Raw genomic sequence first — 22,938 nt, forward strand, 5'->3', positions numbered from 1 at the left:
TAACTTTTAGTGGCACTGTGTTCAGCAGTGAGATACTAGCTACTACAATTACAGCTGTAAAATGTCAGTCTTTGGGGTTAATCCTGGCTATTTCCAAATGTATATAAAATACATTATGCGAGAATTAATTTTCTTAACTCTGGTCCTAAATTCCAGGAGGATTACCAAAAAGCATAGATTTTCTCATAAACCTTGAGCTTACACTATAGGCTATTCTTCTTACAATTGCTTCCTAACAAACCATCCCCAGAACTTCATGACGTAAAGCAATCATTTTGCAAAGACTATGTCTCAGTAGTTTGAACAAACTGCAGTAGGTATGGCTTGTCTGCCTCCCAGTCTAGAGACCCAGCTGGTAGACAATAGTTGTCTTGACTCACATGACATGATCAAAGACAACATCAGACACTTGCAGATACATTTTTTTTCTTTTCATATCCATATGGGACACAACAAAGTAGTCTATATGCTGGGCCGTAAAACACATCCAGAAAAATCCCATAAAGTCAGAAAATTAAGGAACACACTTCTAAATAACCCAAGGGTCAAAGTGGAATTGCACTGGGAATTAGAACATATTTTTTACTGAATAATAAGGAAAACAGCACATAGCAAAAATTATGGGATATAAATAAAGCAGTGCTTAAAGAACATATAGTTTTTAAATATATTAGAAAAATAAAACATTTAGAAATTGGAAAGCTGTTTTCGTCTTAAAAACAAGAAACTGAAAGTAAAGTAAAAAATGAGACAAAAGAGAGGTCTTCCTATGCAAAAGAGCAAATGTGGACTCCTGCTTCACACCATTTATAACAATTAACTTTAAATGACCAGAGATCTAATTTTAAGAGCAAAAACTATAAAAGAAGAAACAGGACTAAATCTTCATCACAGTGGGTTAGGCAGTGGTTTCTCAGAATACCAAAAATAACAGCAGCAACAACAAAGATGAATTGGATTGGTCTTCATCAAAATTAAAATATTTGTGTGTCAGGGGACATCATCGGAGGGAGATGACAACCCAAAGAATGGGGGAAACTATTTGAAAATCATATCTCATAAGGAATTTGTATCCAGAATATATAAAGAAATCTTAACACAAAAAACATATTTTTAAATGGGTAAATGATTTGAAGAGATCTGTCTCCAAAGGTGATATACAAATGGCCAGTAAATACACAAACGGAGTGATTCACAAAACTAGTCATTAGGGAAATTCAAATAAAAATCATGAAATAGCACCTCACCTACACTAGGATGTCTAAAATCAAAAAGCTAGACAGAAGTATTAGCAGAGACATGGAGAAAGTGGAACACTTAAGTTGTTGGTAGGGATAGAAAATGAAGTCTCTGCAAGAACAGTAATGAAGTTCTTCAGGAATGAAATCAAGGGACAGCATCTCCATTCCTAGTTATACACCCAAGAGAAACAAAACATACACACAAAAACTTTAAATATTTATAGTGGTGTTACCCATGCTAGCCAAAAATGAAAACAACTTAAATGTCCATTAACTGATGGGTGGATAAATAAATGTCCTGTATATATAGTATATACATACAATGAAATATTTGCAAATAAAAAAGGATGAATTACTGATAAATGCTGCAACATGGATGAACCTTGAACACTTGATAAATTAACCCTGTCACAAGAGATCATATTTTATGATTCCATTTATGTGAAATGTCTAGAATAGGCAAACCAAAGAGACACAAAAGGGATTAGCAGTCACCAGAGCCAAAGAGGGAAAAGAATTGGGAAGTGATTGCCTATGTATACGGGTTTCTATGTATAGGGACATAAAATGTTCTAGTATGGGTAGTGGTGAAAGTTGCACAACTCTGAACATACTAAAAACCACTGAACAAAATTAAAGATCAAAGTAGAAATCCATGAAATAGAAAGCAGATATATAAAAGATGAAAAAAGCAACACCAAAGGTTAGTTCTCTGAAAAAAAAAACCTAATAAAAAGGATAAAAACACCAAAGAAAGGGAACACTACTCAAGATTATGTAATAGGAGTTCCCGTCGTGGCGCAGTGATTAACGAATCCAACTAGGAACCATGAGGTTGCAGGTTTGATCCCTGGTCTTGCTCAGTGGGTTAAGGATCTGGTGTTGCTGTGAGCTGTGGTGTAGGTCGCAGACGTGGCTTGGATCCCGCACTGCTGTGGCTCTGGAGTAGGTCGGCAGCTACAGCTCTGATTGGACCCCTAGCCTGGGAACCTCCATATGCCACGGGAGCGGCCCTAGAAAAGGCAAAAAGACAATAAATAAATAAATAAATAAATAAATAAATAGATAGATAGATAGATAAATAAATAGATAAATAAATAGATAAATAAATAAATAAATGTAATAACCTATATGGGAAAACAATCTGTAAGAGAATGGATGCAGATGTATAACTGATTCAGTTTTGCTGTACACCTGAAACTAACACAACATTGTAAATCAACTATACTCCAGTAGAACATCTAAGAAAACTGATCAAGAACAAAATGAGATATAAAACAAATTATTAACACCAAGAAAGAAAAGGGAAACATTTTCTCCAGATATTCAAAACTGGAGTTAGAGTATATTCAAACTAAGTTGTTGTTATCATAAAATAGATTGTTACAAATTTAAACTTTATAGTAACCACAAGGGAAAAACCTGCAATAGGTAGATACACAAAAGATAAAGGAATGTAAGCACTCAACTACAGAAGAATATCAACGCAAATGAAGACACCAAGAGAAGCAAACAAAGAATTCCAAAACAACCAGAAAGCAATGAACAAAATGGCAGTAAGTACATACCCATCAAAAATCACCTGAAATGCAAATAGATTAAATTATCCAATCAAAATGCATAGCATGGCTGAATAGATTTTAAAAACAAGCCAAAAATAAAGAAAACAAGACCCATCTATACACTGCCTGCAAATGAAAAACAAAAGAAACCTGGGGTAACTAAACTTTAATCAGGCAAAACTGACTTCCAGATAAAGGCTGTAATAAGAGACAAAAGGTCATTATAAAATGCTAATTGGGTCAGTCCGGCAAAAGGACATAACATTTGTAAATATACTCCCAACCTAGGAGCACCTAAATATATAAATCAAATATATATTGATTGATAACAGCCCTAAAGAGAGAAGGAGATATCCATATAATAACAGGGGACTTTTAATATCCACTTTCATAAATGGATAGAACATCCAGACGTAAAAAGGAAATGTTGGATTTAAACTGCACGTTAGACCAGATGGACTTAACATATACAGAACATTCCATCCAAAAGCAACAGGATGCACATTCTTCTCAAGCTAACATGAAACATTTTCCAGGCTATATCATGTTAGGCCACAAAACAAATCTTAACAAATTAAAAAAGACTGAAATCATATCAAGCATTGTTTCTAACCACAGTGGTACAAAAATTGAAATCAATTACCAGAAGAAAACTGTAAAATTCACAAATGTGTGGATAATAAGCAACATGCAACTGAACAACCAATAAGTCAAAGAAGAAAACAAAAGAGAAATAAAAATTCGAGTACAACACACAAAAACTTACGAGGAGAGTTCCCATCATGGCTCAGCAGAAACGAACCCAACAACTATCCATGGAGATGCAGGTTTGATCGCTGGCCTGGCTCAGTGGGTTAAGGATCTAAGTGGCTATGGCTGTGGCATACACCAGCAGCTGCAGCTCTGATTCAACCCCTAGCCTGGGAACTTCCATATGCCATGGGTGTGGCCCTAAAAAGACAAACAACAACAACAACAAAAAATGAAACAAAACCTTATGGGATACCAGAAGCAGTTCTAAGAGGGAAATTCATAATGATAAATGCCTGTGTAGAAAAACAAGGAATATCTCAAATAAACAACCTAACTTTATACTTCAAGGACACAGAAAAACCAAATGAAGTAGACACTAAAAAGACAATTAAAAGATCACTGAAACTAAGCTAGTTTATTTTTTTTTAAAGATACACAAAATTGGCAACATTTGGCTAGACTCAGCAAGAAAAAGAGAGAACTCAAAATCATAAACGAAAGAGGAGACACAACTGTACCGAGAAATAACGAAGAATCCTAAGAGGCTACCTGTGAACAATCTCATGCCAACAAATTCAACAACCTAGAAGATAACGAAATTTCTAGAAATATATAACTTATCAAGACTGAATCATGACGAAAGAGAAAATCTAAACAAACTCATTACTAGCAGGGAGATTAAATCAGTAATCGAAAATCTCCCAGGAGTTCCTGCTGTGGCACAGTGGGTTTAGAATCCAACTATAGTGGCTTGAGTTGCTGCAGAGGCAAGGGTTCAATTCCCAGCCCAAAACAATGGGTTAAAGAATCCAGCATTGCTATAGCTGTGGTATAGGTTGCAGGTGCAGCTCAGATTCAACCTCTGGCTCAGGAACTTCCATATGCCAAGGGTGCAGCCATTAAAAAGAAAAAAAAAATCCCCCAACCAACAAAAATGCTGGACCAAATGGCTACACTGGTGAAGTCTATGGAAAAATAAACAATAGCTATTACCAATTCTTCTCAAACTCTTTCAAAAAATATGTAAAGGGGGAGAATATTTCCAAAATCATTGTATAAGGCCCACATTACCTAGACACAAAAACCAGACAAGGATACCACAAGAAAAGAAAATGGCAGGACAATATCCATGATGAATCTAGATATAAAATCAAAATAGAATAAAAATCCTCACAAAATATGAGTAAACCAAATTCCACAATACATGAAAGGAATCATGCACCATGAACAAGTGGGATTTACCCCAGGAATGCAAACACATTTCAACATAAACAATCAACCATTGTGATATACCATGTTAACAAAACAAAGGATAAAAATCATATGATCATCTCAACAAAGGCATAAAAAGCACATGACACGCATTTATGATAAAAAAACTCTCGGAGTTCCTGTTGTGGCACAGTGGAAATGAATCCAACTAGGAACCATGAGGTTGTGGGTTCGATTCCTGGTATACTTTGCAGACGTGGCTCAGATCTGGCATTGCTGTGGCTCTGGCATAGGCCGGCAGCTGTAGCTCCGATTGGACCCCTAGCCTTGGAACCTCCATATGCCAGGGGTGAGCCCCTAAAAGAAGACAAAAGACAAAATGAATAAATAAAAATAAATACATAAAAACTCTCGACAAACTGGTATAGAGGGAATATGCCTCAACACAATAATGGCCATATCTGACCAGGCCACAACTAACATCATGCTCATTAATAAAAGCTAGTATCTCTCCAGGAGCAAGACAAGGATTCCCACTCTTTCCATGTTTATTCAACATAGTAATGGAAGTCCTAGCCAGAGCAATTAGGCAAGAAAAGAATAAAATAAAAGGGCATTCAAATTATAAAAGAAGTAGTAAAACCGTTACTATTTGCAGATGATACTATATAAAAACCCTAAAGAGTCCACCAAAAAGGATGAATAGAATTAATAAATAAATTCAGTAGAATTGAAGAATTAAAAAAAATCAATATGCAAAAATATGTTGCATTTGTATACACTAATAACAGACTATAGAAAGAGGAATTAAGAAAACAATCTCATTTATGGTCACATCAGAAATAATAAAATATCTGGAAACAAATTTAACTACGGAGGTGAAAGACTCCTACACTGAAAACTTTAGGACACTGATAAAAGAAACCGAAGAAGGAACAAATAGATGGGAAAATGTTCTGGGCTCATAAATTATACCTTTTCCTGCAGGTGTGTATTCTGTTCTAACCACCACTGTAGAGCCTTTCTCTTCTCTGTCTTTCCAACTTTTTGATATTGATATGAAGCCACCAGGCTTATTCTTATCTTTAAGAAAACCTGTCAAAAGCATTTGCTTTTTCACTTGTCAGGGAAGGCTTATATTTACACCATCTATTCTGTTCTTATAGTACTTTTACAACTAGAAAATCTGAAAAAGAATGGACGTGTGTATATGTCTAAACTTGTTGTACAGCAGAAATAATCACAGCATTGTAAATCAACTATATGTCAATAAAACCTTAAAAATGAAAAAAAGTTTAAAAAAATATTAAAATCTACATTCTTCCCAAAGCAATCTCCACTCCAATGCAATTCCTATCAAAATTCCAATCATATTTTTCAAAAAATAGAAGAAACAATTCTAAAGTGTATATGGAAAGACAAAAAGACCCCAAAGAGCCAAAGCAATTTTGAGAAAGAAAAACAAAGCTGGAGACTTCATAGTTTCCAATTATATTACAAACCATAGTAATCAAAACAGTATATTTGCATAAAAATAGATACACAGGTCAATGGAAGAGAGTATAGATCTTAGAAATAAATCCGCACTTGTCTACAGTCATTTAATTACAACAAAGAGGCCAAGAATATATAATGGGGAAAGAACAGTCTTGTCAATAAACGGTGCTGGAAACACTAGACACCCACAAACAAAAGAATGAAACTGGACTACATAATCACACCACACACAAGAAATAACTTAAAAGGGATTAAAAACTTTAACAGAAGATCTGAAACCATAAAACTCCTAGAAGAAAATGGGCAGTAAGATCCTTGACATCAGTGTTGGTGACGATATTTTAGATGTGACACCAAAATCAAGGGCAACAAAATCCAAAATAAACATGGTAGGATTATGTGAAACTAAAACTCTTCTGTACAAAAAAGGAAACCACCAACAAAATGAAAAAGCAATGAGAGAAAATATTTGCAAATTATATCCAATAAGAGTTTAACATTTTAAATATATATATATACACATATTTTTACATGTATATAGAGATTTCATTCAACTAAAAAAATCTTATTAAAACATGAGCAGAGGATCTGAACAGACATTTTTTCCAAAGAAGACATACCAATAACCATCAGGTACATGAAAAAGGTGGTAAAGGAGTTCCCACTGGGGCTCGGTGGGTTAAGGCACTGATATTGTCTCTGTGAGGATGTGGATTCCATCCCTGGTCTTGCTCAGTAGGTTAAGGATCCAACATTGCCACAACCTGTGGTGTAGGTCATAGATGCGGCTTGGATCTGGTGTTGCTGTGGCTATGGTGTAGGCCTGCAGCTGCAAGTCCAATTTGACCCCTAGTCGGGGAACTTCCATACGCCACAAGTGCAGCAATTTAAAAAAAAGGGGGGGTGGGTCAACATCAGTAATCATCAGAGAAATGAAAATCAAAACCACAGTGAGATACCACCTCAGGCCTGTTAAAATTATTCTTATCAAGAGGAAGAATAACAAATGTTGCAGATAATATGGACAAAAGGAAGCCCTTGGGCACTGTTGATGAGAATATAAATTGGTGTAGTCACTTTGGAAAACTGCATGGAGTTTTCTCAAAATGCTCAGAACAACCTTCAGATCCAACAGTTATTTTCTGGGTATATATTTAAAGCAAACTTAATCACTTGCTCAAAAAAGAGTCCATCTCCAGGTTACTGAAGCATTACTTACAAAACCCAATACAGAGAAACAACCTAAGCTTCCACTGACAGATAAATGAATTTATTTTTCAGCTGCATCTGCAGCACATGGAAGTTCCTAGGCTAGGGGTTGAATTGGAGCTTTAGCTGCCAGCCTATGCCCCAACCACAACAATGTGAGATCTGAGATGCATTTACAACCTACACCATGGCTTGTGACAATGCCGGAACCTTAACCCACTGAGCAAGACCAGGGATCCAACCCTCATCCTCACAGAGACAATATCAGGTCCCTAACCCCAAGAGCTACACAACCAGAACTCCATAAATGAACCTTTTAAATGTGGTATATACATAACAGAATATTATTCAGCCATAAAAAAGGAAATCTGTGACAGCATGGATGAACTTTGAGGACACTATGCAAAGTAAGACAGAAAGAAATATTGGATGATCTTACTTGTAAGTGGAATCTGGAGAAAGAAATTTCATAGATACAGAGAACAGATTGGTGGTAGCTGAGGCAGGGAATGGGTGGAATGGGATCAAAAGATACAAACTTCTCATTAATAGATAATAAGTCCTGGGGAGATAATGTACAAGATGGTGACTAAAGTTAGTAACTTTCAAATATACACTATATTATTATTAAGAGGGTAGATCTCAAAAGTTCTCATCACAAAAACAACAAAATTTGTAACTATGTGTGGTGATTAATGTTAACTTTTTGTGGTAACCACCTTGCCACAATCAAATCATTATTTTGTATACCTAAAACTAACCCAGTGCTACGTGTCAATTATATCTCAATTAAAAAGACAGAATTGTAGGGATAGATGTGTATGAATTATAGGCTAAATAAATAAAAGGTACACATGACCTTTATCATTAAATAAAGGTTAATGAAACCAACATAATTCTCTTCTTTCAAAATCAAACACTAACTGTTAAATAAACAACATAGCACACCGCTGATATTTCAGGCTCCCTCAAGTCCCTTCTAGGAAGACAAACAATAATGCATAAAGAACACTGGCCTTATAAAATCTTGTTTTAAATCCTGGCTCTATCACTTACTTATTTTTTCATTTAGCAAACCTTTATCAACAATCTCAAAGGCACCAGTCCCTTAATGTTTTGAATCCTACTTCCTCTGCCATAAAAAGAATAATTTTACCTACCTCACCAAGTGAGGTACACTCAATAATCATTGATTGACAACATTCTCACTTGCTTAATTTCTCAGAATAAAGATTATGGATAATAATCGGAGGGGGGGAGGGCAATTAGGGAAAAAAATAGTCACACTCTAGGTAAAGTTTGCCTTAGTTCTTACCATGTGTCAGATATTATCTTCCCAATGTCTTTATAATTACAGGTACCATTTATATACTGTCTCTGAATCGGTTGTGACATGTCAACAGCCCTATGGTATAAGTTTTCCCATTGTAAAATGGCAGTTCCTGAAGTTTTGAGATAAACTTACTTCCCTTAATCACACAGTCAGAATGAGGCAGGGCCGGGACACAAGGCTGGCTTAACCATTTCTGGTACCATGTCCTTGAATGCCAGCAGACCACAATGACACCAAGCCCCAAAAACAGTCAATGTCATCCATGCCTTCATTAAGGATGGTTTTACACACTCAGTGCCATGAGACACAAGAAGGACTTGGTCTCATCTTTGAATACTTGCTCCAACATAGATTTGGGCAATTTACTTCAATATTTTATATGTATCTTGTATGCAAAACGGATTTGAAAATGATAGTTATTTTCATTCACAAGACCTTAGTAAGCATTACTGTACTAAGTAAGATCTTAAATATAAAGCTCTCTAGCACATACTAGATGATCAAAGCAAAGTTCGTTCTCTTCTGCCCACCACTTTCTTATGAAGACAACAAAATATGGAAATCACAGAATTGCCATATGTACCTGGGAGGCACTTGTGCCACACAGCAAATTTACACCAGCCCAGAATTTGTAAAAATAAGTATTAATTTAATTGAAGAAAATACAGTACATGACTCACTGTAATATAACACAGTATCCATCATATCAAAGGTATGTGACAATTTTCTAAGCATGAAAAAAACTTACGCTATGAAGGAATTTTAATCTGAGTATAAGATTGACAATGCAACTTTTTTTTTCACTGTTTCAAATCAGAGTTAACACTACATGTCTCTATGGAGAACACAAACCCATTCTATCAACACAATGGTCACATTATACAATAATATTTTCTTCCCTGTCAATTGCACTTTTTCTCCTTGTTCACACTAACTGATGTTACACATTAAATCCATTGAGTAATTCTAAACAAATATTTTGAGCAAAAAAGCAAATGTGAGCAATTTCCAGCTGTCTTGTAGAATTAAATTAAAACATTTTGTCTATAAACACACATATAATCTTGTTAAAATGTAATGGGGGAAATATGCCATGTCAAAATCACATGGCTCTGGGGGAAAAATATTTCTTTTTCTTTACTTAATTTCTTATACAGTCTTATTTGTTTTCCGTCATACTTAGTTACTTATTTTCACAATTCCTAGAAAGTCAGTACCATCTTTTCCCATGTGTCAAAATAACAGAATTCTAAATGAAATATCAGAATTTTCTTTCTTGCAAGAGGCTGGAGCCAGGAGTTTACATATTGGATGTTTCTGAAGGCAGAGTAGACCCTTGACATACTCACTAGCTACGAGTCCTTGAATTAGTTGCTTGGTTTCTACATTGTTTTCTTCACCCAAGAAATGAGTTGTGAGAATCCTAAATAGCATGTGCAAATTTTCTGGTTCCAAGTAAATATTCTAATCATTATTATTGATTATCAGCTTCCTCACTTGCCAACCAATGACTTAGGATCCCGATCAACTGAAAATACTAACTATCTAAAGGAGATGGGGCACAAATCTATTGGAAATAGAAAATTGTAACTATATTAAAAATAATAAAGCTTCCAAATAATCCAATTTGTTATGGAATGGGGCAAAAGTGTCCATCAGAAGTGGGCTTGTGACCTCACTTACAATGCTAATAATCACTGCAGTAAGGCGTTCCCTTGTGATGCAGTAGGTTAAGGACCCAGCCTTGTCACTGCAATGGCTCGGGTTACTGCTGTGGCATGGGTTTGGGGTTACTGCTGTGGCACGGGTTTGATCACTGGCCCAGGCACTTCCATATGCTGTGGGCAAAATTATAATCACTGCAGTAAGCTTTAAGTTTTCAGAGGCAGCCTCCAGATTTTATTCATATTTGTGACTCTAGTAACAGTTTTTGGAACAAAATGGAGACTCCAGAGTGGGAGGTGGAATTGTTATTCAATATAATACCGATTTTCGATCCATTATAATCTTTACTCATTTGAGTAAGGGACATTTCATAAATTAATTTTTTTCTTAAACTGCCAGTGTTATCAAAGTTTCCTCCACTTTTCCTCAGTAAATGTAATACCTCATACAAGTAGGGTAATAGATGAATATGGAATAAAGGAACATGTCATTGATAGCTTCTATATTCCAATAAATGAGGCAATTGGGTAATCCAAATGAATCTTGACTGGTGACATTTGAAGTAGAGTTGATTACAAGATTAGGGAAAACCTTAGGCAATGAGATAGGAAAGATTGCTTTAGTGAGAAAGGGTTGTCTTCTCTCCTAATACTGAGCCAAACCTTGAGGGCATGTGGCTTTGGTTTGGCCACAGAGCAGGAGGCATGAGGGATGTGGGCATAGACTCTTGCCTAGATTTCTAGGAGGAGGCTATGGAAAGTCGGTGAGGGTTGGCAGAAAGGACAGTGGGAGGAAGCCCAATGCAAATGCCCTCGTTCACTATTTTTAAAAAGTAAAGGTGCCACAAGCAGGATTTAGGAGCCAAAACCAAAACAGTGCTCAAGGCAGGGAATCCAAAATGGGAAAACTTTCAAACAGTAGGCAGGAGGGGCTTTCCTGAAAGACAGGTGGAAGGTACATGGTAGAGGTCATGTTCTATCCCCACTACACAAAACCTGGCGCTGAAGGCTCAATGTCATATATAGTAAGTGGCAGAGCAGGGACTCTCAAGAGTTTGAGTCAAATACTTACTTGTTCCTGAGCCTGAGACTAACAAGGAGGAAATCTGTGATATCCAGGGGCAGGAAGCTAAAGTGGATTATTACACTTCCTTCTGCAGTTAGTCCCTGCCACCCTACCTTACAAGTCTCATTTTGGTTCTTTACTTCACCTCTGCCACTGGTTCACTAGCCACTGTATTATCACTTCCCACTTCCCTTTTCTTTGTATCAGAAAATGAAAGGGAAGGGATCCTGTTCAAGAGGGTGACAGAGGAGGATCGTGAACTCACCTACTCCCGTGGACACACCAAAGCTACAGCTACATATGCAACAACTTCCTATGAAAAAAACTATATGGTGATGACTGGACATATATGTTTCATTCCATATGCTGTGGGCATGCAACAATGTGGGACTTTATATAAGCCACTTACATGAATGAACAGGTCATCCAGAGACAAAATCAATATGGAATCATCAACCTTATGTGACTTATTATGCAAGACAGACCTTAACATTCCATCCAAAAGCCAACAGAATATGCAGTCTTCTCAAGGGCACATAAAACATAATTCAGGATAGATCATATATTAAGGCACAAAACAAGTCAATAAATGTAAGTAGATTGAAATCATATCAAGCATTGTTTCCCACAAGAGTGGTATGAAGATAGAAATCAATTTCAAGAAGAAAACTAGAAAATTCACAAACATGTGAGGCTTAAACAACATGCTACTTAAACCAAGGGGCCAAAGAAAAATCAAAAGAGTAATAAAAAAATACCCTGAGATAGTGACAATAGAATTACCACATGCCAAAGGCTATGAGGTGCAACAAAAGCACTTCTGAATGAAGTTCATAGCAATAAATGTCTTTATCAAATAAGAACAATCTCAAATAAACACCCTAACTTTACAGTTCAAGAAACTAGAAAGAGAAAAAACAAAGCCAGAAATTAGTAGAAGGAAATAACTAATAAAACATTAGAAGAGTATAAATAAATAAAATAGAGACTAAAAAGATAGTAAAATATATCAATAAAACTAAGACCCAGTTCTTTCAAATGATGCACAAAATTGACAAACCTTCAGCTGGACTCATCAAGGAAAAAAAAGGACTCAAATCAATAAAAGCAGAAATGAAAGAGGAGATGTTACAATTCTTAACACAAAAATAAAAAGGATCTTAAGAGAATATTATGATCAATTTTATGACAACAAATTGCAAAACTTAGCAGAAACAGATAAATTCCTAGAAACACACAAGATTGAATCATGAATAAATAGAAAACCTGAACAGAATGATTACTAGCAAGGAGATAAAATCAGTAAGAACATACTAAAACACAGAAGTCTATGGTTAGATATCTTTACTGTTAAATTCTACTAAACATTCAAAGGATAATTAATACCAACCTTTATCAAACTCTTCCAAAAAGAGAACACTCCAAATTCATGTTAAGAGGTCAGCACTGAGGCTGAAGGGAAGGCAAAGATGGGAGTGAACTGCGAGCATAACACCACTTTTATTTATTTATTTATTTTTTAGGCTCTTTGCACTGTGGGTGGCTTAAGACTCTGGGGTTGTAGAGGTCCACAGCAGGCTATTCACCTGGCAGGAAGTGTTACCTCAGAGCAAACTGACAAAAGGCATGAAGTACAGATTTCCAAGTAAAAGTTTGAGCCTCTGGAGGATGAATACATACCTGCAAGGTTGCACAGGACCATTAAAACACCTTGTAGAAAGGCAGCTGAGGAGGTGGCTAAGTGGGCCCAACACATGGAAGATGACCATCACTGAGTACCACCCGAGCCTTGCTTACATTTTTAATGTCGTTAGTCAGAATTCCAGACAAGATGGCAGAGTAGAAGGACTTGAGCTCATTTCCTCTCATGAAAACACCAAAATCACTACTAACTGCTGAATATCCATCAACAAAAAAGACTGGAACCGCCTCCAAAGATTTTTTACATCCAGAGACAAAGAAGAATCCACAATGAGCTGGTTAAGAGGAGCATTTCTCTGATATAATCTAATCCCATACCTGCTGGGTGGACAGCACACAATATAGAATATAATTATATCACAGAGATTCTCCCACAAGAGTGGAAGCTGTGAGCCTAGAAAGCAATTAGGGAAAGAACAAACACAATCCAAAGTAATTAGAAGGAAAGAAATCATAAAAATAAGAGAAGAAACAGAGATGAAGAAAATAAAAAGGATCAATAAAAGCAGTAGCTGGTTCTTTGAAAAGATCAACAAAATTCATAATTCTTTACCCAGACTCATCAAGAAAAAAAGAGAGAAGGCTCAAATCAATAAAATTAGAAGTGAAAAAGGAAAAGTTAAAACAGACATCACAAAAGTACAAAGGATCATAAGAGACTAATAGAAGCAACCATGTGCCAATAAAAAACAACCTGGAAGAAATGGACAAATTTGTAGAAAGATACAATATTCCAAGACTGAACCAGGAAGAAATAGAAAATATGAACAGACCAGTCACAAGCACTGAAACTGAAAATGTGATTTTAAAACTTTCAACACACAAAAGCCCAGGAACAGATGCTTTCACAGGTGAATTCTATCAAATATTTAGAGAAGAGTTAACACTTAGCCTTCTGAAACTCTTCCAAAAAATTTCAGAGGATGGAACACTCCCAAACACATTCCACAGGGCCGCCATCTCCCTGATAACAAAACCAGACAAAGATACCACAAAAAAAAAAGAACACTACAGGCCAATATCACTGATGAACATAGATGCAAAAATCCTCAACAAATACTAGCAAACCAAATCCATCAGTACATTAAAAGGAACATATACCATGATCAAGTGGGATTTATCTCAGGGATGCAAGAATTCTTCAGTATACAAATTAACCCATGTGATATATCACACTAACAAATCAAAGATGAAAAATCAGATAGTCATCTCAATAGATGTAGAAAAAGCTTTTGACAAAATTCAGCACCCATTTCTGATTAAAAACTCTCCAGAGAATAGGCACAGAGGCAATATACTTCAACATAATAAAGGGCATAGTGAAAAGCTGAGGGCATTTCTGCTAAGATCAGGAACAAGACAAGGATGTCCACTCTCACCACTTTTATTAATTTTATTCATCATAGTTTTAGAAGTACTAACCATGGCAATAAGAGAATAAAAAGAAATAAAAGGAATCCCAATTGTAAAAGAAGAGAAAAGCTCACTATTTGCAGATGATATATACTACACATAAAAAATCCTAAAGATGCTATGAGAAAACTACTAGAGCTCATCAATGAATTCAGTAAAGTTGCAGGATCCAAAATTAATACACAGAAATCTCTTGCATTTCTATACACTAACAACAAGAGATCAGAAAGAGAGATTAAGGAAACAATTCCATTTACCACCACATCAAAAAGAATAAAATATGTAGGAATAAACCTACCTAAGGAGGCAAAAGACCTGTACCCTGAAAACTGTACAACGCCGATGGAAAAAATCAAACATGACACAAACAAATGGAAAGATATGCCATACTCTTGGATTGGAAGGACCAATATTGTCAAATGACTATACTATCCAAGGCAATCTACAGATACAATGAAATTCCTATCAAATTACCATGGCATTTTTCACAGAACTATAACAAATAATTTTAAAATTTGTATGGAAACACAGAAGACCTCAAATAGCCAAAGAAATCCTGAGAAAAGAAAACAGAGCTGGAGGAATCAGATTCCTGACTTCAGACCATACTACAAAGCTACAGCCATCAAAACAATATGGTACTGGCATAAAAACAGAAATATAGATCAATGAAACAGTATAGAAAGCTCAGAAATAAACACCCATGCACTTAGAGCCAATTAATCTTTGACAAAGGAGGCAAAAATATACAATGGAGAAAATATAGTTTCTTCAATAAGTGGTGCTGGGAAAACTGGACAGCTATATGTAAAAGAATGAAATTAGAATATTCCCTAACACCATACACAGAAATAAACTCAAAATGGATCAAGGACCTAAATGTAAGGCCAGATACTATAAAACTTTTATAGGAAAGCATAGGTAGCGCACTTTTTTTTTTTTTTTTTTTGGTTTTTTTATGGCTGTGGCATATGGAAGTTCTCAAGCTAAGGGCTGAATCAGAGCTTAAGTTGCTGGCCTACACCACAGCCACATACAGGATCTGAGCTGCACCTGCGCCCATACCACAGCCACAGCAATGCAGGATCCAAGCTTGGATCCTTTAACCCACCGAGCAAGGCCAGGCATCGAACCTGCATCCTCATGGATACCTGGGTTTATAACCCACTGACCTACAAAGGGAACTCCAGAACACTCTTTGACATAAATTGCAGCAATGTCTTTTTTATCCACCTCTTAGAGTAATGAAAATAAGAACAAAAATAAAAAAATGGGTCCTAATTAAACTAAAAGCTTTTGCATAGCAAAGGAAACCATGAACAAAATGGAAAGACAACCCACAGAATGGGAGAAAATATTTGCAAACAAAGCAAACAACAAGGGATAAATCTCCAAAATAAATACACATACATCTCATGAAGCTTTATATTAAAAAAAAACCCAATCAAAAAATGAGCAGAAGATCTAATCATAAAGGCCAAGAGGCACATGAAAAGATACTTAAGATCACTATTATTAGAGAAATGAAAGTCATAGCTGCAATGAGGTATCACCTCACACCAGTCAGAATGGCCAGAACCAAAAATTTTACAAACAATAAATGCTGAAGAGTGTGTGGGAAAAAGGAAACACTCCTACTCTGTCAGTGAGAATGTTCATTAGTACAACCACTATGAAGAATGGTATGCAGGTTTCTTAAAACACTAAAAATAGAACTAGCATATGATTCAGCAATCCAACTTCTGGGGATCTACCCAGAGAAAAACCGTAATTCAAAAAGACATTCATCCCAATGTTTACTGAAGCATTATTTACAATAGCCAAGACAGACAAGCAACCAAAATGGCCATCAACAGAGGATATATATATACTCACTCATAAAAAGAATGAAATAATGCCATTTGCAAGGCATAGAGATGATCATACTAAGTGAAGTTAGACAGTGAAAATAAATATCATATGGTATCACTTATATGTGGAATTAAATTTTTAGAATGATACAAATGAACTTTTACAAAAGCACAAACTGACTCACAGATTTCAAAAACAAACTTATGGTTACCCAAGCAGGAATGTGGCAGGAAAGGGATAAATAAAGAGTTTGGGATGTATAAAATAGATAAACTATTATGTATACAATAGATAAATAACAAAGACCTATTGTATAGCACAGGGAACTCTACTCAATATTCTTTAATAACCTATATGTGAAAAGAATTTGAAAAAGAATGGATGTGTATAGCTGAATAACTCTTCTGTATACCTGAAACTAACACAGCACTGTACATCACTTATACTGTAATAAAATTTTAAAATCAAATTTAAAAATTAGTACTCCAAAAAAAAAAAATAAAAAGAGGCCAGCATTATCCTGATACAAAAACCAGACAAGGATACCACAAGAAAAGAAAATCACAGGCCAATGTCTCTGATGAACATGATATAAAAATCTTCCACAAAATAGTAGCAAACCAAATTCAACAATAATTAAAGGGATCATACACATAATCAAGTGGGATTCACTCCTGGGATGCAAAGATGATTCAACACTCATAAATCAATCAATGTGAGACAACGCACTAACAAAATGAAGCATAAAATCATATGATCATCTTACTAGATGCAGAAAAAGCATTTGACAAAATTCAACATATTTTCATGATTAAAAAATCTCAATAAAGTGGGAACATCAACATAATAAAGACCATATATGACAAACCCTCAACTAACATCATTCACAACAAATGAAAACTAAGTTTTTTCTCTAAGAAAAGGAACAAGACAGGAATGCCTAATGTCACCAGTTTCCTTCAGCATAGTATGGAAGTTCTTGTCAGAGCAGTTAAGCAAGAAAAAGAAATAAAAGACACCTAAATTATAAATGAATTACTAAAACTATCATTATTTGCAGATGATAGGATATCATACAGAGAAAACCCTGAAGACTTCACCAAAAACCAGGTAGAACTAATTTAAAAAATCAATTGCAAAATACAAAATCAACATACAAAAACCTTATCAATCCATTGTGCTTCTAATCACTAAAAATATACAAAGAGAAATTTAAAAAATAATCCTATTTACAATCATATTGAAAAGAATAAAATACCTGGAATAAACTTAACAAAAGAACTGAAAAAACCTGTACACTGAAAACTCTAAGACATTGATGAAAGAAACTGAAGAAGGCACAAATAAATGGAAAGCTATTCTGTGTTCATGGATTATGTGAATTGATAGTGTTAAATGTCCATACTATCCAACACAATCTACAGATTCAATGCAAACCCCATCAAATTCCTATGGCATATTTCACAGACATAGAAAGACTAATCCTGAAATTTGTATAGAATCATAAAAGAGCTTGAAAAGCCAAAGCAAACCTGAGAAAGAACAACAAGGCTAGAAGCATCATGCTTCTGGATTTCCATCTATATTACAAAGCTAGAGTAATCAAAATATTACAAAATTGCCATATAAACAGATACATAGACCAATGGAACAGAACAGAAAGCCCAGAAACAAATCCAGATATATATGACGAATTAATTATGCCAAAGAGGCCAAGAACATACAACAAGGAAAGAACAGTCTCTTCAGTAAATGGTGTTGGGAAAACTGGACAGCCACATGAAAAAGAATGAAACTGGACCACAATCTTACACCATATACAAAAATTAACTCGAAATGGATTAAAGACTTGAAAATTATACCTAAAATCATAAAACTCCTAAAAGAAAACATAGGCAGTAAGCTCCTAGGCATTGGTCTTGACAATGATTTTGGGGGGATTTGACACCAAAACCAAAGGTAACAAAAGAAAAATTTAAAAAGCAAGTTGGACTATATCAAACTAGAAGTTTCCATACAGAAAAGGAAACCATTAATAAAATGGAAAAGCAATCTGCTGAACAGGAGAAAATATTTGCAAATCATATGTATCATACATCTTGTAAGGGGGTAATATCCAAAATATATAAAGAACCCATAAAACGCAATAGCAAAAAAAAAATGATTTTTTAAATGGGAAAAATATCTGAATAAAAATTTCCCAAAGAATTCTACAGATGGCCAACATGAAAATGTGTACAAGATCACTAATTATCATGGAAGTGCAAATCAAAACCGCAGTGCAATATTACTTCGTGCCTGTTAAAATGGTTATTAGCCAAAAGATAAAAAATAACGTGTAGCTGAGGATGGAGAGAAAAGGGAACCTCTGTACACTGTTAGTAGGAATGTAAACTGGTGCAGCCACTATGGAAAATAGTATGGAATTTCCTCAGAAAATTAAAAATAGAACTACTATATGATATAGCAATTCCTCTTCTACTATTTATCCAAAGATAATGAAAGCACTAGCTGAAAAGACAGATACACGCCCATGCTCACACTGTAGCATTATTTGCAATAGCCAAGATAGGGAAACTACTCAGTATCCACTGATGAATTTAAAAAATGTGGTATACACATACAAAGGAAAATTATTCAGCCATAAAAAATGGAATTTTGCCATTGTGACAACATAGATGGACCTTGATGGCATTATGTTAATTGAAATAAATCAGGTGGAGAAAGACAAATATCCTATGATCTCACATTTTTTTTTTTTTTAAATCTAAGCTAGAGGAAAGAGATTGGTGGTTGTTATGGGCAAGTGTTGAGGGATGGGCTAAACAGATGAATGTAGTCAAGAGATACAAACTTCCAATTATAAAGTAGCTTAACTCTTGGGGATGTATTGCACAGCATGGTGACTATAGTTAATAATATTTTATTGCATATTTGAAAGCATTAACAGAGCATATCTTGAAAATTCTCATCACAAGAAAAAATTGTAGGAGTTCCCACTATGGGCTAGGAACCTGCTGTACCATGGGTCACTGCACTGCAAGGGTTCAATCCCTACCCAGCACAGGGGGTTGAAAGATCTGGCATTACCATGGTTGCACCTCAGATTTAATTCCTGACCTCAGAACTTTCATGTGCCATGGGTGCAGCCATACAATTTTAAAACAATTTTTCCTTTAACTTTAAAAAAATTTTAAAAAGAAAGAAAAACAATGTTAACTATGTACGGTAAGGATATTAACTAGACTTACTGTGGTAATCATTTTGCAATATATACAAATACCAAATTGTTATGTACATACCTGAAACTAATACAATGTCACATGTCAATTACATCTCAATTTAATAAGAAAAGAAAGTGAGAAGAGAAAGAAGAGGAACAGAGAGGTTTGTCTTTGGTCATCCATCCCAGTGGGAGTGGAATATTCATGGTAAAATAGCATTCCCTCCTCACAGGAAGTATGGGAGTGGATGGGGGAGGGTCTCACCTCCTTGGAACCAAGAGAAGCTCTTGGTATTTGCAAGAATGAGGCACCTCCTAGGACAGCAGCTATGATGATATGTTGACATACCCTTCTGAACAAGGAGGAAGAGCAATGGAATGCAGTTTTGCTTGAGTTATCTCCAGGTGGCCCAGCTAGAGCAGTACCACCAGGGTTTAATACTTCACACACCAGGTAAGTCCATGCAAGGAGCTCCTCAGTATAGTCTAAAGAACTCATCTATGTACCCCCTTGAGAAAGCAGCATTTGGGAAGCCACTGAAATGCGAGTATCAATGGCAGCTTAGCGATAGCCAGGAAAGAAGTGACAAGCAGCAAGGAGGGGACTGCACGGCTTTCTAGTTGCATCCCTCTCTCTCCTCCATCCTTGCATTGGCACATCATTCCAAGTACTATCCCTGCGCCCTGCCCAAGTAGTCCTAGTCCCAGTATAATCCAGTACTGGTCAAGTCAGGGTGGGGAGTAGAGGGAGGTGATATTGACCTTGCATTGACATTGAAGTTTCAGACCAGATTGAGGAGGATGATGATGATAATGATGATTACAATTATTAAAACTGTGAGCTAAAAGTTATTCTTAATTTCCTCTCATTCTCCCTATAACACAATCAAAGCATTAAAAGAGCCTGTCAGTTCTTATTTATTTATTTATTTATTACCCATGCCCACAGCATGCAGAATTTTCCCTCGAAAGGGATCAAACTGAGCCACAACAGTGACAACGCCACATCCTTAACCACTAGGCCACCAGGGAACTCCCAGTTCTACCTTTAAATATGCTCATAATTCAACTACTTCTCACCACCACCCTGGACCCCACATGGTCTAATACAAGATGTCATTCTCTTTTGCCTAGATTATTGCCCAAAGCCTCCCCACTTGTATTCTGGCTCTCAACCTTGCCCCAATACAGCATAATTTTAACACAGCAGACAGAAAGAGCCTACTGAAATGAAATTCAGTTCACATCACTCTCCTGTTCACAACCCTCTGCAACTGCAACTGTCATTCAGCATCAAGGCTAAGCAGAGCTCTACGTGATCTGTATTCACCCCACCCCCCATTTTCTGATTTTATTTATTTTTCTTAAAGACACTTGCACATCTCAGCCACAACTGCTCTCTGTCCTTCAAATTACCATGCATGCTCCTATCTCAGGGCCTTTGCACTTGCTTTCCCTATGCTTAAAACTCTTTACACATCATCCAAATCTCATGCCCTTATCCCCTTCAAATCTTTTTTTATTTTATTTATTTATTTATTTATTTGTCTTTTTGCAATTTCTTGGGCCGCTCCCGCGGCATATGGAGGTTCCCAGGCTAGGGGTCTAATTAGAGCTGTAGCTGCCAGCCTATGCCAGAGCCACAGCAACGCGGGATCCGAGCCGCATCTGCGACCCACACCACACATCACGGCAATGCCGGATCATCAACCCACTGAGCAAGGCCAGGGATCAAACCCGCAACCTCATGGTTCCTAGTCGGATTCGTTAACCACTGCACCACGACGGGAACTCCCTCAAATCTTTTTTTAATAAAGTATAGTTGATTTACAGTTTTGTACTCCCTTCAAATCTTTGCTCAAATGTCAAGTTCACCCTTGACCATGCTATTAAAATTCATTTTCTTTCCTGGGTCCCCAGCATTCTTGTCCTCATTTTCTTCTTTATTTTTCAACTGAGCCCTTGTCTACATCTAACATATTCTGCTGTGGTAGAGTATATTAATGTTCCCAATTATTGGCCTCTCTGCCCAGTCAGGATTGTTTGTGTGTCAATAAAATATGAGAGGAAGTGACATGTGATACTGCTGAGGAAACTGACAGAAGCTCCACCATCTCTTTTTTCCCTCGGCCACATGACCAGCATGTCCCAAGGGAGGGACTTCTCCTTGACCTTGAAGGAGACATAGAGCAGAGAAGCAGCCAACCTCCAGAGGCCATATAATATAAACTTAGTCATTTCTCTTTTTGGTTGTTACCACCACTCCACTAAGCTAACTGATACATTGCTTACTATCTGTATTTTCCACTAAAATATAAGCTCTGTGAGAGCAAAAATTTTTGCTTGTTTTGTTCATTACTGTATCACCAGTGTTTAACACACAATGGGAACTCAATAAGCATTTGCCAAATGAATTCTAGCCAAGAATTTATCATAGGATGGGAAAGGGAGATTTGACAAATTATGGCTTTAAACCAGTGATTAGATAAAAATATACAATCTTTTGACACTTATACTACCATAGCATTGTGATCACACAATTGTAAACCAGTCATCTGCATGTTTGGTACATAGTAGATGCTGCATAAATGTTTGCTCTGATGTCTATTACTGTTATTTGTAGGTCAAGGAGTATTTGCAATTGAAATTAGGGTATAAACGCCAAAGGTATTTTGAGTTGGGAAAATTATGTGTTGGGGCTGAGACACCAGGATGGTGGGAAATTCCAAATGGCCTTGTTTACATGGCTAAGAGCTGGTGTCAGCTGACAGCTGGAAGTTCAGTTCAGGTTACATCCAGGGTCCTCAGTTCTTCTCCATGGGGACCTCTCCCTATAGCTGTTTGGGCTTCTGCACAGCATAGAAGCTGGGCTCTGAAAAGGAATGTTCCAAGAGGATGAGCTTCAAATGGGAAGTGCCAAGCCAGCCTCCACTCATGTTTCCTTTGCTGATGTTCCACTGGCCAAGGTCAGACACATGACCAAGCTCGGAGGCAACAAGGGAGGCAACTACACCAGGATGTGAGTATCAGAGAACATGAGTCATTGTGGGAGGTCAAGGGAACATCTCAGGGCGTGTCTGGACCAAAGACAGACTGAACTCCAGCATCTCAAATATATCATTGTATCTAAGTGATAAAGTGTGAACTAATTTGAGAGTTCATGTCACACAAGCCAACTTTGCAAGAGCCTCATTTATAAGTGATAACGCCAAT

Source organism: Sus scrofa, chromosome 10 (assembly GCF_054392235.1).
Source record: "Sus scrofa isolate SSC_HxYL_T2T_F1_AM1 chromosome 10, Sscrofa_HxYL_maternal_Yorkshire_Landrace_v2.0, whole genome shotgun sequence".
Lineage (NCBI taxonomy): Eukaryota > Metazoa > Chordata > Mammalia > Artiodactyla > Suidae > Sus > Sus scrofa.